Source organism: Diadema antillarum, unplaced genomic scaffold (assembly GCF_040938485.1).
Source record: "Diadema antillarum isolate AM-2024a unplaced genomic scaffold, OU_Dant_1.0 seq00000531_RagTag, whole genome shotgun sequence".
NCBI lineage: Eukaryota > Metazoa > Echinodermata > Echinoidea > Diadematoida > Diadematidae > Diadema > Diadema antillarum.
The window spans coordinates 714493-730273 of NW_027271482.1; positions in this window are offsets into that span (position 1 = coordinate 714493).

Consider the following 15781-nt stretch of genomic DNA (forward strand, 5'->3'; position numbering starts at 1 on the left):
CAAAATTCTCCCAACACTTCACGAGGTAATCTGACCTGTAAATTGGTGAGAAGTTCTGCATTTCTTCGACTTCACAAATATATTACAGTAGTACGCGTGTTAGTCACAAATAGTGCAATAACATGATCAAGTGTACCATTCTCCTCACACTTCACAAGGTAATTTTGCCCAGGGTTGAATTAATGAAAGTGATACCCAATGTGTTTATAAACACGAGTCTACAAACTTTAACAGTCTGCCAACTACTGGACTGATGGGAGGAGAGTAGTGTACGTCATTTGTCTCTTTTTGCTGTCCTTAGGATGGGGGACAACATGACAAAGTGTTGACATGTCTGGCTAGCCATTCTCATTCTAGGACCAGAATTTTCAAGGCATGATAATATTGTCTGATAGACATTCTGTCATTTTCACTGAGGCAATCATAGCCGAAAGATTTATGGTTACGTGTTGAATCACATCTTTGATGGTTAAAATGTGTTCTACCATCTACAAATATTTCTGACTTTTTGTAGGCTTCCCCACTGTTCAGCTTTTCTTTGACAATTCTGTTTTAGATTCCATGAATTTTTTCATGACAACTGAAGATCTATCAGGAATAGAACTGATATCAGTACCTACAGATTCTTCCACGTGAAAATCTTCTGGCTTTGCACTGACATCTATCTTCCACTCCCTCAAAAGCCTGAATGGCAGTAGTTTCCAAATTTGCAATGAAGAGACAATAAATGGAATACATACTGGAACACTACACTTTATTTCTATTGTTTCTTTTATATTTGAATAAGGTCCTCCCGAAGTGATCAAAATTGGTCAATTTATGTGAAACTGTGTTGAAATTATTGAAAGCATGTAGAAAATATGTAACACTGAAGATAAAACAATTACCAGAAAGTATTACAAACTTGATCATGCATCAAGTCTATATTTGTACAAGCCATTATGAGCAAGAAATTCACCAATAATTCCCTTTCTTTTCCTTACAAGAAACATGTAGTTTGCCTAAATGATCTTTATTTTAGGAAAGTTGGTCAACAGTTAGTGCACCAGATATAATAATGTAAATACAACCAGATGTATACCCACAAGACTAGATAGAGGGCAGTATAAAATACAAACGGCATATGAATATGCTGTACTTCCATTACACTTCACAAACATTTTTCTATTGCTTTCCTGTGTCCGGTTACCATCAAAATCGGTTCTTCAATGTCTGACAAGGACATTGCTTTCTCGAGATTTAACAGTTTTCCATCATCCAGCAAGGTTCAGTATTCTTTGTAATCTGAAATTAGAAAATTAAAGGAGTGGAGGACTTAGTCTGCTTTCAAATTGAAATCAGGTACACCTAATGCAAGGAAAACAAATACATAATTTGATGAAACTGCCAAGTCTGGTTGAATAATTGTTACCCAATCATTTACTGCTTTTTTTTAAACTATTGTTTGCAGAAGACAAACTATGTTCTTTAAATTTTACAGGTTGCCTGCCACAAACTTTTTTTACAAGAGTGAAGGATAAAAGAAAAAAAAAGATAATCAAAGTATTTATCACATGTTTAGATTATTTTATATTTGTTATTGGAAAATTAAATTTTGGCTCATAATTGCTTTTTTAGGAATTTACACCACACAGACAGATAACGAAAGAAATACAAACAGCAGTTATACAATGCCCTGAACTTCTCAACTCCAGTTGAATTACCTTCAGTTTCAAAGATAACATTGCTGCGCTGTTTCTTAGAATGCGGACACCACAGTTGTTTGTAGAGGCTCTGCTTCTGTTGCTGCTGCTGCTTCTAGCAGTGTTGCTGATGTTCCTGGAAGTGCAGATGCTAAAGTTGCAAGTAGAGGCTCTGCTGCTACAGTGATAAGTAGAGGCTCAGTTGCTACAGTTGTAAGTAGAGGTTCTACCACTGCTGTCATACTTAGAGGCTCAGCTGCTAGAGCTGTATGTACAGGCTCCGCTGCTGCTGCTGCTGCTTCAAGCGGTGCTGCTGATGTTTCTGGGGATTCAGCTGTTACATATCGACGTTGAGGCTCTGCTACTGCTGTCGCAAGTAACGATACTGCTAGGGAAGTTTTGAGCAATGCATCAATGAATAAATTATGTGACCATCCTGAGGGTAGAATCAACAAGATTTATACTAGATATACATGTACTTGCAAACATCTATCATAGACACTAGAATCTACAGTGTATTACATGCACATAAAGCAAATTATCAGTAATTGATTTTGTTTTGGGACTGAGAAGAGACGTTGACATAATACATTGTAAGTAATAATCAATATCAGACTTTTAAAGAAAGGAAGTGGAAAGCTAACAGTCTTCAGCATCCTACAGTCATTACAAACTGCAATATAATTACAACATTCATTTTATTCATTACACGTAATTGAACATTTATATTGAAATGGTAATGCAATGAAAGTACATTGTACCTACATGATACTATTCATAAAAATCTCTACATATTTTAAAATGAAAAAGGACATAATATATCTTGATAAACTTATTGATGTAGAACAAATCAGTAACTATGTATTCAAATTACCTCAGGCAGAAAGAGGAATGCCCTCGTCATCTGACATCCTACGTCCATCCATGGGCATGTTGAAGACTTGAAGCACCCTCCCTTTCCACCAGCCATTTTCACTTGTCATATGTACGCAGGAACCTTGCTTCGGTTTGGTCCGTTGAGCATGATAGAGGTCACTTGAGCTGACAGGAGTCATAGAACCATCCCTCTTCCACTTGACAAGAACATCTATGCCTACGGTGGTTCAAAAACACACAAAAAAAAATTGTATGGACAATTTCAGTGAGAAATTTGACAGTTGTTTCATACACTATGTGATAAAACATTACAAGTACCTGCAAGTTTGAAAAATGTGAAGAAGCTGTATTTCTTAGAGCTAAAGCACAATTTCAGAAGAAAAAACAAATAACATAAGGAAATTCTTTACAGGCAATCAACTACGACATTTTGTGAGACAAAATGAAAATAGCTACAGCCAGCATACCTATTTGAAATGCAAATTGTCATCAAAGTCTGCTGATCTCTGAAGGGCATAGTAATTCAGGTGTTATTGGTCGAGCTCTTACACCTTGGGGTTGGCAAAGGTAAATAATGATAACTACTACACATTCTTTGATTAGAAATGTGATGTCTTTCACATAAAAACCTAACAATCTTATACACAGAAGTGCTTGCTTTTTTTCTCTTTTACTACATTGAGTAGCAGTCAACATTGATATACATGTATGAAATAATTACAGTAAGGCCATTAGAAACTTGCCCCAAGTATGCTCAAGCAGGTGTCTAGGGAAGAGCTTGTAATATCAACATCAGCCTGTCCTCACCAGGTTAATATCTACATAAGATACTAGACAGTAGAGTTAGATAAGATCAACATTACAGTAAAGGTAAATTACATTCCAGATATCAAAACAGTGATTTCTGTCAAATGACATGGTATTGTCCAATCATCTGTTCCACTGAAAGTAATAAATGACCTATTCCATTCACCTACATATTATGTAAACAGAGAAATGTTTGTGAATACCTGGTTCCTGGTACACTTTATGGTCCACAAGTACCGGTACCATAATCACTTGTTATGAATCAAACTTACCATTATATAGGCAGAAGGAAAAACATCCTCATCACCACTACTCTCTGCGGCTGTACGTAGAGGCTCTGCTGCTACAGTCTGAAAGGCTCAGCTGCTACAGTTGTAAGTTAGGATCATGCTGCTGCAAATGTAGAGTTTTACGGTACCATACGTAGACGCTCTGTTGTAATAGTACTGTCGGTAGGCCTACTGTAGCACGTAGAGGCTTCGCGACTACAATTGTATGGAGAAGTTCAGCTGCTACAGTTGCACTTTACAGGCTCTGCTAATGCTGCTGCTGCGCCGAGAGGAGCTGCTGATGTTCCTTGGATGCTAGCTGATACAGTTGTAATGATAGCGGTGCAGCCTTTGTTTGTGGGGACTCGGCTCCTGCTTGCAGTGGCCTGCTGCTCCTAGAATTATCCCCAAGATATAAATAGGGAAAATCATGTCTGTGTTATCAGGGCACAAATAGGATAACTTATATAGAATAAAAATCCCTGGATATAGGCTTATACTTGTATATGAGTGTTAAAAAAAACGGTGAGTACCGGTACCGGTAACCAACTTCGTTTAATTTTTCTGAAAGTTCATTGATATCTGCAGTTCCGGTAATCAAAATAAGTACCAGTATTGGCAGTACCGTACCGGTGAATACAACCTCGATCTAGAGCCTATAAATTTACTGTTTATGATTTTTATGGATTTATAGTTAGACAGTAAAGGCCAGAGTAGCTTTTCTTGCATGCTTAAGGAAGCTATGTAACTATAACACTTAACACTAACGCTAAACAGTCTCATCATGCAATCTCATTCTTACTTAGGGCCTAAATACTTTTTTTTTTAAATGCGACAACATGAATCTTTATTGAAAACAATGATAATCATTTATTACTTAGGGCCTATTTACAGTTCTACCTGGGTATTTGCAATTGCTACACGATATTTTTTTCAGTTTATAGATTCTACTATGCTTTAGTTTTTAAAAAATGCATCAGGGTTGTATGGGAGGATTGCTTTATCCCTGACCAAGAATAATCAAGGACCCCTGTGGCCATGTGGGTGGTGGCTAGGTGTAGGATCTAAAAGGAAATGAAATACACAGGCAAGCTACTTTTACATGATATTGTCGAGCAATTCTACTTCTCTGATGTAATATTTTATGATTACACATTAACCTGCCCCGATTATCATTACTTTTGTTTTTAAACAGAAGATTAAATAACAAATGAGCAACAAAATGCACCTAGTAGTTACATACCAGCACAATTCCGAGTGCATGGGACTGATGGTGATGACGAGCCCTCGCTCGCGGCCTCGCAAGCTCCTCGATTCGCCCCACATACACGGTACCGTACCTCACGTGTGTTACCGTCTGAACAGGGGTTTTACGAACCGGCGAATACGAACATTTGCCGGTTCGTAATGTCACAAATTGCAGCATTTGGACATTTTGAAAATTCGTCATTACCAAAAATACGTGTTTTCGTGAATTTTGCTATTTGATATTTTGGGGATGGATAGAGTTTGGTATGGACATTCAAAAAATGGAAAAAAGTGAATTTTGAAAAATCGACCCAAATTCGGACATTCGCCGGTTCGTAATGCGACCGACGATTTGTGACAACACCCCAGCTAGACTAGGAAAGTGTGAGTCATCTTTCTTCTGTAAATTACCTTACAATTGAGTCTATCTAGACTGTCTCTACTTAGAGTTAATATTTTATCAACTGTAAAGTTATGGATTTGGAGCGGTTGACAAAACTTATATGTTGATTTGGGAGGAAGTTTGAGTTGATTTCAACTCTGGGTCTCTTGATAAAACGGACTTGAAGTTTATTTGGAAGTTAATCATAGATTAAGTGGACTTAGAGTTGATTTGAGAGGTTAATCATAGATTATCTTGACTTAAAGTTGAATTTATCTTTTGATAAAACGGGGCCCCGGGCCCCGTTTTATCAAGATAAAGTTAGCGTTGATTGTGAAATTTATCCAACTTGAAGTTCGCTATAACTTTAAATCAACTGTAAGTTTCCGTTGTACGAAGAGACTTGATAGTCGATTATAGTTATAGCTGTTCACCTTGACTTAATTATTGATTTAGTCAAGACAAAAAACACAGGACGAGGCTGCTTTCCGGTACTGTATGCTTAAAAACAATACAATACATAAAGCAAAATAAACAACAAAAACACGTATGTACACGCATGTCGCTAGCACGACGCAGTATTATTAGCGCTACAGCCGCTGAATTAGAAGTATATACACTGTATGTTTGCAACAGAACCGCAAAATATGCAGTTGTTTTGCGTTGTATTGACGAAAGTAGGTCGATAGATCTAGCACATATCGAGCTCAACGAAAATCTGTGTACGCGCGTACCGTAAAGATCCCGCACACTGCACTACGTAGAATCTCAGTAAATCTAACATTACTGGTACAAACACCACAGTATTCATTGACATGGATGTAATAAACGTACAGTAACTGACTATCCAAGGTGAAGGTCGTGTATGCATTGTTTCAAGTCTTGTGTGTTTACGTGGAGGATTATGGAAACTGGTGAGAGTGTGGTGACTACAGTACTTTGTTTTTACCTTTACGGCGCAGATCGGCTTTGTAAAGAATAGATCGCGAGTCTACATGTCGAAATTCTAGACCTAGTAGACGCTCTAGTCTGCAGTGTTACGGTAAGTACAAACGACTCGCTGTAACGTTACTTAGGCCTAGCGTTAGGCCTATTCACTGGTTAGATCTTACTGTCATACTCGGTGTTATAGAATTAAACTCTTTATTTTCTGTATAGGCCTACTAAACTCTTGATTAGTGTCTATTGACGAACTAGCTCTACGTAGGCCTACGCACGTCAGAAATCACTAATTTCCTCGCATATGGGTTCTTTGGCAAGATATGCATTGCACACAGACGCGGTTCCGGTTACTTGCCCTTGCTGGCGATGGCTTGATTGGCGGGCGGGCGGGCGGCCCGAGGCGCCGGGCGCGCAGGATGGGATTGAGACTGCTGTCTAGGGACAGTAGGGTGTTTGCGTGCTGCAGTCGCGTAAGCAGTGCGTGCCGATCGTGAATTTTATGCAAGGAAAAGACCATAATTACATGAAAGAAACGGAACTAAATGTTAGAGAAAGTGAGCAGTTAACAAACATTTGTAACAAGTCCCCAGCTAGACTAGGAAAGTGTGACAGTCATCTTTCTTCTGTAAATTGCCTTGCAATTGAGTCTACCTAGACCGTCTGTACTTAGAGTTAATATTTTATCAACTATAAAGTTATCATGGACTTGGAGCGGCTGAGAAAACTTATGTGTTGATTTCGGAGGAAATTGGAGTTGATTTCAACTCTGGGTCTCTTGATAAAACGGACTTGAAGTTTATTTGGAAGTTAATAATAGATTAAGTGGACTTAGAGTTGATTTGAGAGGTTATTCATAATTATCTTGACTTAACGTTAAATTTATCTTTTGATAAAACGGGGTCCAGAGTATTTATACATGTACTCACTTCATTTGCTGTAGTGAAGGTTTCGCTTTTACCGGGCTGATGAAGAATTACTGATATCAGTTTCAGTGACATGTGAGTGTTATTCCATATCCTATATAAGCACACACGCAAAAAACACAAGACTGACAGACATACACAGAAATAGAAATGTATATTTACAAGATAGGTGTCTGTGTGTGTACAGATGACATCCGTCTTGTTTTTGCATCTTTATACACTATTACATGCACATGTATAAAAACATACCGGTTATGAATCAGGTTCAATAACATTTGCTCCTGCGACAGTGTTGCTCCCATAAATATCTGCTATTAAAAAAAAAAAACAACAACAACAACAACAACACATATATATGTATATATACATATATATATATATATATATATATATATGTATGTATATATATATATATATATATACATAGTACGAACATAACCCTTACCCTAATCCTATTAAATCCTCACTCCAACCTTAACCTAACACTAATTACTACTCTAACCATAATCCTTCGAGAAAATTAGACCGGAGCAACTGTCACAGGAGCAAATGTCTGGTCAATTACGAAATCAATACACAGACATCCGCACTCACTGATGTGCAGGTGCAGGTTGAATACCTCCGGAACTGTGAACTCAGTTACATACACATACACACACACGCACACACACACACACACGCAGAAACACAAATATACATCTGAAGGATACGTGTTTGTAAATGCAGAGGTGTTCAATTGGGTGCGCGTCACGAGACCGATAACCACGAGTCATATATCCCACGAATTATACAGCCCACAAGTCATACAGCCCTCGAGTCATACAGCAGTCATACATTCGACATCAAGTAAAATAGCTCAACGAATTAAACAGCTCATTCGTTCAACACTACATAGAAAAAGAAAGGTTCAAGATACAGACATTTTCCAAAAGAGAGTCACGAGACCAACACTGCGTCGTAAAGAAGGCCCACGAGACCGACAGGATGAACAGCGCCATCTATAAACCAATTAAGAATGCGTAATTGTGTAGAATGTCCCCATAGTGGCAACAGGAAGAAATGAGTGATGGGAAAGGGGAGTTGCTAGAGTGTTATCGCGTCAGTTACCATTTCTCACATCCTGGAATCTTTAAGACCTGTATTTGTATGTGTTTGTGTGTGTGTGTGTGTGTGTGTGTCTGAGTGTTTGTACGAAAATTGATAAATTCAAGCAACGTGGGCACCAAATCTTTCCACTCCAATTTAAAAAAAATGCCCAGGCACCCTAGTTTGCTTGTTAACTCCTCGACCTTTTTACGTATTCTTGCTGCCCCCCCCCCCACAAAAAAAAGAAAAGAATCGACGGCTGTTGCGATACAAATTGTCGCCCCGGCACAAATTGTCAACCCGGATCGGGGCGACAATTTGTGACGGAGTTGGCGTCACAAATTGTCGCCCCGTCACAAATTGTCGTCTGGCGATAATTTGTACCGCACAAATTGTTGCCCGCCCTCGGAGTACATTTTGGGGGGTAATTTCATTGTAGACATAGTCATTGAAATACCAACACATAACTTGCATGGCTACATCCATGCAAACAAGCCATGTAAAAAGTCACGGTGAGGTTTGAAGGAAGTGTGTGTGTGCGCGCGCACATGATAATTGAGTGTCCGTTCGTGCGTGTGTGTGTGTGCGTGTGCGCGCGCGTGTGTGTATGTTATTGTATATTATGGAAGAATGCGTTGCGTATTGAGGTGCTTTATAGGCACTATGAGGATTTGTTTGAGTGTTTGTGTTTGTTTATAAATACGTATGTATTTGCGGTGTGCATAAAATTGGCAGTTCGCTTGTGCTAAAATCAGCTAACGATTGAGAAATTATTTACAGCGTGTCGAAAGTATTCGCTCATGCATAAAGCATGCCAAACTTATTCTGGGACAAAGAATAGTGATATGGAAGTTGAAGTTGAGACTGATGGAAGAATATGACTGCAGTGAAAATAAAATGAACAAAGACAGATAACATTTAGGGAGGGTACCTCCCTCGTATGCCTTTTCTCTCGGTCTCTCTCTCCTAGCCCGCATCACCGCTGAAATTGACACACCCATGCAATACTATTTTGAAATCAACGCCGCTGTGAACTCTATAAACACGTGCTCATACACGTTGAAGACATTTTCATTGCCACAGTAGTGCCTGCTGTTGCCCCCCCCCCCCCCAAAAAAAAAAAAAAAAATCGTTCGCACAAACATCAAAACACAAACACAAACAGACACACGTACGCATACGGGCACACGTATACACACATACAAACAAACCACTACCACTATACAACCACCACACATGCACAGTTTCCACATATTAGAAAGATTAAACGAGAACTTACCTGTTCAATGGATTGTCACTAGATGAAAGATAACGGGAACTTGCAACCCTGTTCGAAATAATGCTGACTTACACTCCTGTTAGAACAGCAGGGTGGGCGTGGAGGGGACGTAATATCACGTCTGCTCTCTTAATTTCCTCCTATAGTGCCAACCACACGAAGCATTACACCGTAATACAAAGTATATTCACTTTCGGGACAGCTTGCCCAACGACTAGAACACAAAGAACGGGCGGCTGCGTCTAGTTCATGAAGAGTATAAATAAACATAGAGAAGAGTCTTTCCTCTTTTTTTTTTTTTTTTTGTTCACACAAAGTGATAAAACGTGTACCTCGGGATCTGTGACCGATTCGTTCATTACAGTTTTTTTAACAATGTTACGATGCTCCAAACTTTAAACGTTCTTTCCACCTTTGTAAACGACAACTGACTTCAAACATTACTGACTTCATATCGGTTCTTATTGTAGAATGTGGATATTCTGATTTATAAACATGCTCCTTGTCGGTTACACTTTGGGTATAATCTAACAAATTCAAATTCAACTGTTCTACTTCTTGAAAGCTTACCATGCTTACAACTTTCACACGATTAAACTGTTTGTGTCTATAAACGGAGAGCTTTGCTAACTGACAACAAATACTCTAGACTCTCCTCCACATAACCATCTTTCGCCTTTTCACTCTTCCACCTCCCATGACGTTTCCAAAGCCTACCTGGCAATGCAGATTTAGCTGCTGCAGATGCACCCCCTGCTCTTAGTGAATGCAGTCCTAACTTTGGTCTACAAGAGACCTCCTTCAACCGAGCTACGACTGTCTCTCGAGCTCTTGTGTAACTGAGCTTCTTATTCATTCTAACAAGGCTCCTCGCCCCTTTTGTCTGAACTGATCGGAGCCAACATTAATACCGGCTTTTTCCATGTAGTTCTTTAATACTCTCAGAGGACAAGCGCTTGACTCTCCTCTGCTTAACACTACTGTACTGCCCTTACGGTACTGGTCCGTCTTACTCTTGTTCAGCTGTAAGGACATGTGATCGTCATAAAAACAAATATCTGACGCCCTCAGGGACTGCATCTCGTTGAATCTCAGAAAACCGGCAAAACAAATGACGATGTATGCCAAATCTTTTCACGCCTACGAGACTACTTGCAGGAGAATGATTTTCTTGATAGCCACCAATCAGCGTATCGCCCTGATCATAGTGTAGAGACATTACTTACTGACCTAACTGATCAATGTTTGAGACAAATGGATGCTGGGAATATCACTGCAGTTGTTTTACTTGATATGTCGGCAGCCTTTGATACTGTTGACCATTCCATTCTCACCCAGACTCTCAGATCTGTTGGTGTCACAGGACTTGCATTAGAGTGGTTTCAATCTTACCTTGCCAGCCGTTCACAATATGTTAAGATAAATGACAGTAACTCTGATCCGGCTGCACTTACTTGCGGAGTCCCGCAAGGGTCTGTAGGTGGACCACTTCTATTTTCATTATATCTTTCAAGGATTAGACACATTTTTGAAAGACACGACATTCAGTATCACTGTTATGCAGATGATATACAAATATTTGTATCCTTTTCACCAACCAGGACTGAACTCACTGAAACTGTAAAACGATTGAAATTATGTATTGATGATGTTAAGGCATGGATGGAAAGAAATGGTCTCAGATTTAATGACAGTAAGTCAGAATTTATTCTGATAGGATCCAAACAGATGTTGTCTAAAGTGAATTCTGATACATGTTTTGTTAGGATTGGCAATAGTAATATCAAGCCTTCGAACAAAGTTCGTAATCTTGGTGTTGTTTATGATGCAAATCTGACATTCAAAGACCACATTTCATATGTATCCCAATCTGTAAGATTTCATTTGCGTAACCTGGGCTCAATTCGGAGATATTTAACTAGATCAGCAGCAGAAAAACTGATGCATGCTCTTATTTCGTCTCGTCTATATTTCTGCAATTCTCTGTTTTGCAGCCTTCCACAAAAAGAACTCAGTAAACTGCATCGTCTTCAGAATTGTGCCGCTAGATTACTTACTTTCAAGAAGAAAACTGTGCATACTACCCCAATACTTCGTTCCCTACACTGGCTTCCTGTAGAAAAACGTATTAACTTCAAGATTCTTCTTCTTGTTTACCGTACATTGCGTAAATTTGCCCCTGTCTACCTTCAAAATACTCTTCATCTTCACCAACCACCACGTAATCTCCGTTCATCAAACTCGCTAACATTACAGGTACCTCGAATCAAGCATAATTGGGGGGATCGGGCTTTTTCATATATGGGCCCAAAACTATGGAATGGCCTACCAAAATCTCTTAGAGAAGCATCTTCCATTGATAGTTTCAAATAGAATCTCAAGACATATATTTTTAATTTGAATTGAAGATATTGTATACCTGTATGTATAGTATGTGTACGTATATAGGACTATTGTTTGTTGGTTTATTGTCTTATTATTTTCTGTGATACTGCTGTAACGTGACACAATATGTACTCTGTTCTATAGCGCCTTGAGTATCTTTTTTAGGTAGAAATGTGCGCTTTATAAGAGTCTCACTATTATTATTATTATTAAATCTCGCAATACCAAAAGATCCTCGGATCCATCATACTTATTGCACATTTGGACGATTTCGTCCGAAGAAATTATATCTCTCCTCTTGACAGCCTTAGATGGGCGTCTCTTTGCGCTCTCGAGTAGATTTTTCACAAACGCATTATCTGTCGGATCAGGTAAACCTCCGACTCCGTGGGCCCACTTAACGGCGTATGTCGCTGACTGAATTACGCTTAATGAAGCGCCCTCTTTCAAGAGACTGGTTATGTAGACCGCGACGTGTATTGGCCCTGCTGAGATAGCATTCCCTCCTTCCGAACTGATGAAAGCCTCCCATTTTTGGAAAGCCGAAAATACTTCCTTGTCGTGTTGTCACTCCTTGCTCCCACCAGGTGTTCCGCCATGTCACCGGCCAGGCTGTAGAACTTGGTCGACGGCAATCCGGCGTTGTCTAGTGCATGGCGGAGAGCTGACTCGATGCCTAAGCCTGTCGTGACAATGAATAGTGCATTAAAATCTTATCTTCAAAGCAACAAGCTTAAATGTACTCTTCTCATCTCCAAAGATATCATTTCTCTCCTTTCCCCTCATCACGAACTGACAGGAAATAACCTCCCAGTCACTGACAAAGTCTCTGAACTTTTGGCCGTCCCAAACTTTTGACCAAAAAGGAGCTGACCTCCACATGGGAATTATCAATGTCCCTCTTACCCGTTCTCTTTTCATTTTTTCTATGACATTCCCGGCCCGTCTCGGAGGGGGCACACTCCGATTCGTCACCCCTTCCCATCTCTGAGACATAACATCAATGCCACTGGTACCTGTACACCACTGTCTAGAATTGAACTTCTCGCGTTTCGCGTTATGGTGACAAGCGAATCTATCGACCTCATGGGGCCCCCATTTGCTTTCCATGCAGCCACTTGAATACCTCCCAACTCACGAACCAATCATCCTTGTCTGTCTTTCTGCTCAACTCATCTGCCCTCTTATTCTCCTTCCTTGGTATCCACACAGGACTTACTTGTACCTTACTCTTTTCACATAATCTCTGTATGCTCATTGCTTTCTCTTGCAACTCTGGTTTGTCACTACCCTTCTTTATGATCGAAATCTCGTTTCTGTTGTCTATGTACCACCTCACCATTCGCCCAGTTAGTCTTGGCTGAATAGCCCGGGCCATTCTTACAACCGCTTCCAACTCCCTCCAAGTGGTGCTCTGGAAATCCCGGGGGAGGGCCCCCCCCCCCCTGAAATGGAGAAGGGGGATGGCCTGTACAATCATACCCCTCCCCCTGAAATTTGAGAAAAAATGGAGGAAGCAGAAATGTGATTGTATCACTTTTGTCATATTACATGACGTTCGTACGCCCGCCTTCAGACAGGTAACAGAGCTGAACAGTATTCTATCTTGTAGGATAATGTATACATAATTTTCTCAAGCGCTCGCCCGCTTCGCTCGCTCGCGAAGAAAGTAATGTCGACATAAGGTATGGTCCAGTCGTTGACAACGTCAAATAGCATAGGCTTACATGTAAACATGCTATGAAGTGAGCAACTCGGGACCATCTGCAAATTATGTACGAAAACAAACAAACAACAAAAACTATACCGCCATAATTGAACCCCCCCCCCTCCATTTCCTGCATCATTCCTGAAACGATGATGACTCTGATACATCTATGGGCATACCCAGGGATGATCAGGGGCGTCGAATCTATCGGGGGGGGGGCAAAGGGGCATTTGCCCTGCCCCTACGGAAATGTTGGGGGCAGACAAATTATTTGTCCTCCAACAATTCCCGAGATGAGGACAAATCTCGAACTTTATTTATGGAAAATTGGACAAGTACCGCCAGAATTATGCAACGGATCGCTGAATTGCAATCATGAATATGCAAAAGATCCGCTACTGGGTCCCTTTCGATAGACTTTGTACACTTTTGAGATTGATTTTATTTCCTTATATTTATCAAAGAGTGTGCAGCGGATCTTTCACTTACAAATGCTCCCTCATATGCAGAGGCGTCGATAGAGGGGGAGGGGGATGGTTCCCCCATAAAAGTATTGGGGACAAACAGATCATTTTGCTCCTCGCAACTCCCGAGATGTGGAAATGCTCTTACTTTTTTGATAGAAAACTGTCTCAATATTTCACCCAAAGATGGCTGAATTTCAATTCTGAAAATACAAAATCTCCCTCGCGTAAGAGGGGGATAGGCCTAACCCCTCCCATACCCTCCCCGTTCAGTCATTTCTACTTAATACACTTTAGATCGACAGATTTCAAAATGTTTCATCTAAAGTGTGCACCAGGTCTGTTACTTCAGTTTAAAGAAATGCAAATGTTCCTTGGGTGGGAGGAGATATAAGATACTTTCAATTAACGGAGGGTTTCCCCCCCCCCCCCCTAATTAAAATAGTATACAGTTCTGGGATTGGAAATTCCCCAGATTACATCATAAATGTGTTTACGAGATATTTGTTGCTGCCAGTAACTGGCAGCAGTTGCGCCCGGTGCGCCCCCACCCCCTTAATTTCCTAAGCGAAAAAAGGACAGCTACAAACGGCCGTTTTTGGACTGTAAAATATCAAATTTTCAAGCTTGCTCGCTTCGCTCGCTCGCATTTAATCGTTATATCATTTTCCTGATGTTGCTGTCAGCAATTGCCAGCAGTTGCGCCCAGTGCGCCTCCACCCCCCTTGATTTCCTAAGCGAAAAAAAATATAGCTACAAGCGGCCGTTTTTGGACTGTACAATATCAAAATTTTCAAGCTCGCTCGCTTCGCTCGCTCGCATTTTAATCGTTATGCCATTCTCCTGATGTTGTTGCCGGGTAATTGCCAGCAGTTGCGCCCGGTGCGAACCCCCCCCCCTTTATTTTCAAAGCGAAAAATATAGCTACAAGCGGCGGTTTCTGGACTGTACAATATCAAAATTTTCAAGCTCGCTTCCTTCGCTCGCTCGCATTTAATCGCTATGCCATTCTCCTGATGTTGCTGCCGGGTAATTGCCAGCAGTTGCGCCCGGTACGCCCCCCCCCCCTTATTTTCAAAGCGAAAAAATATAGCTACAAGCGGCCGTTTTTGGACTGTACAATATCAACATTTTGATTTTGATTGCTTTACTGACTTAAATCAAGAAAATTGAAGAATACAATTAATAGCTACAGGAAAATATCTACTACGTTATTACATACGAAAAAAAATGGATATCCATCTTAGCATTTTATTGAATTTATTTGGCCATTATTCAGGGCTGCGCTGGGTTTTTGAAAGGGGGGGTGTGTCTAAATCGCATGTCAGTCAAGAAGAAAGAACATCAAAAGACAAGAGAAACAACAACAAAAAGTCTTCATACTTTTAATGTCTGATTTTCCGCCGAAAGTCGGCTGACAAGCAAAAAAACAACAAACAAACAAATAAGAACAAGAACAAAAAGTCTTCATATTTTTGCTTCCACTTCCCTCCCACTTTGCATGGAAAAGAGTGGGACATTTTGATCCCTGTAAAGTGTATGTGTGTGGGGGGGGGGAAGCTTCTCTTCCCCCCCCCCCCCCCCCCCCCCCCCAGGGCTGTACCGGTCCGGTTATGGGCTTGTAATCGTGGTGATGGTGGCTATCGCCGATCATCGCCCCCCCCCCCCCCCCACACTCCTCAGTACGGATTTACGCCGTTGGACTCAGACCAAACTCAGGAAAACTCTAA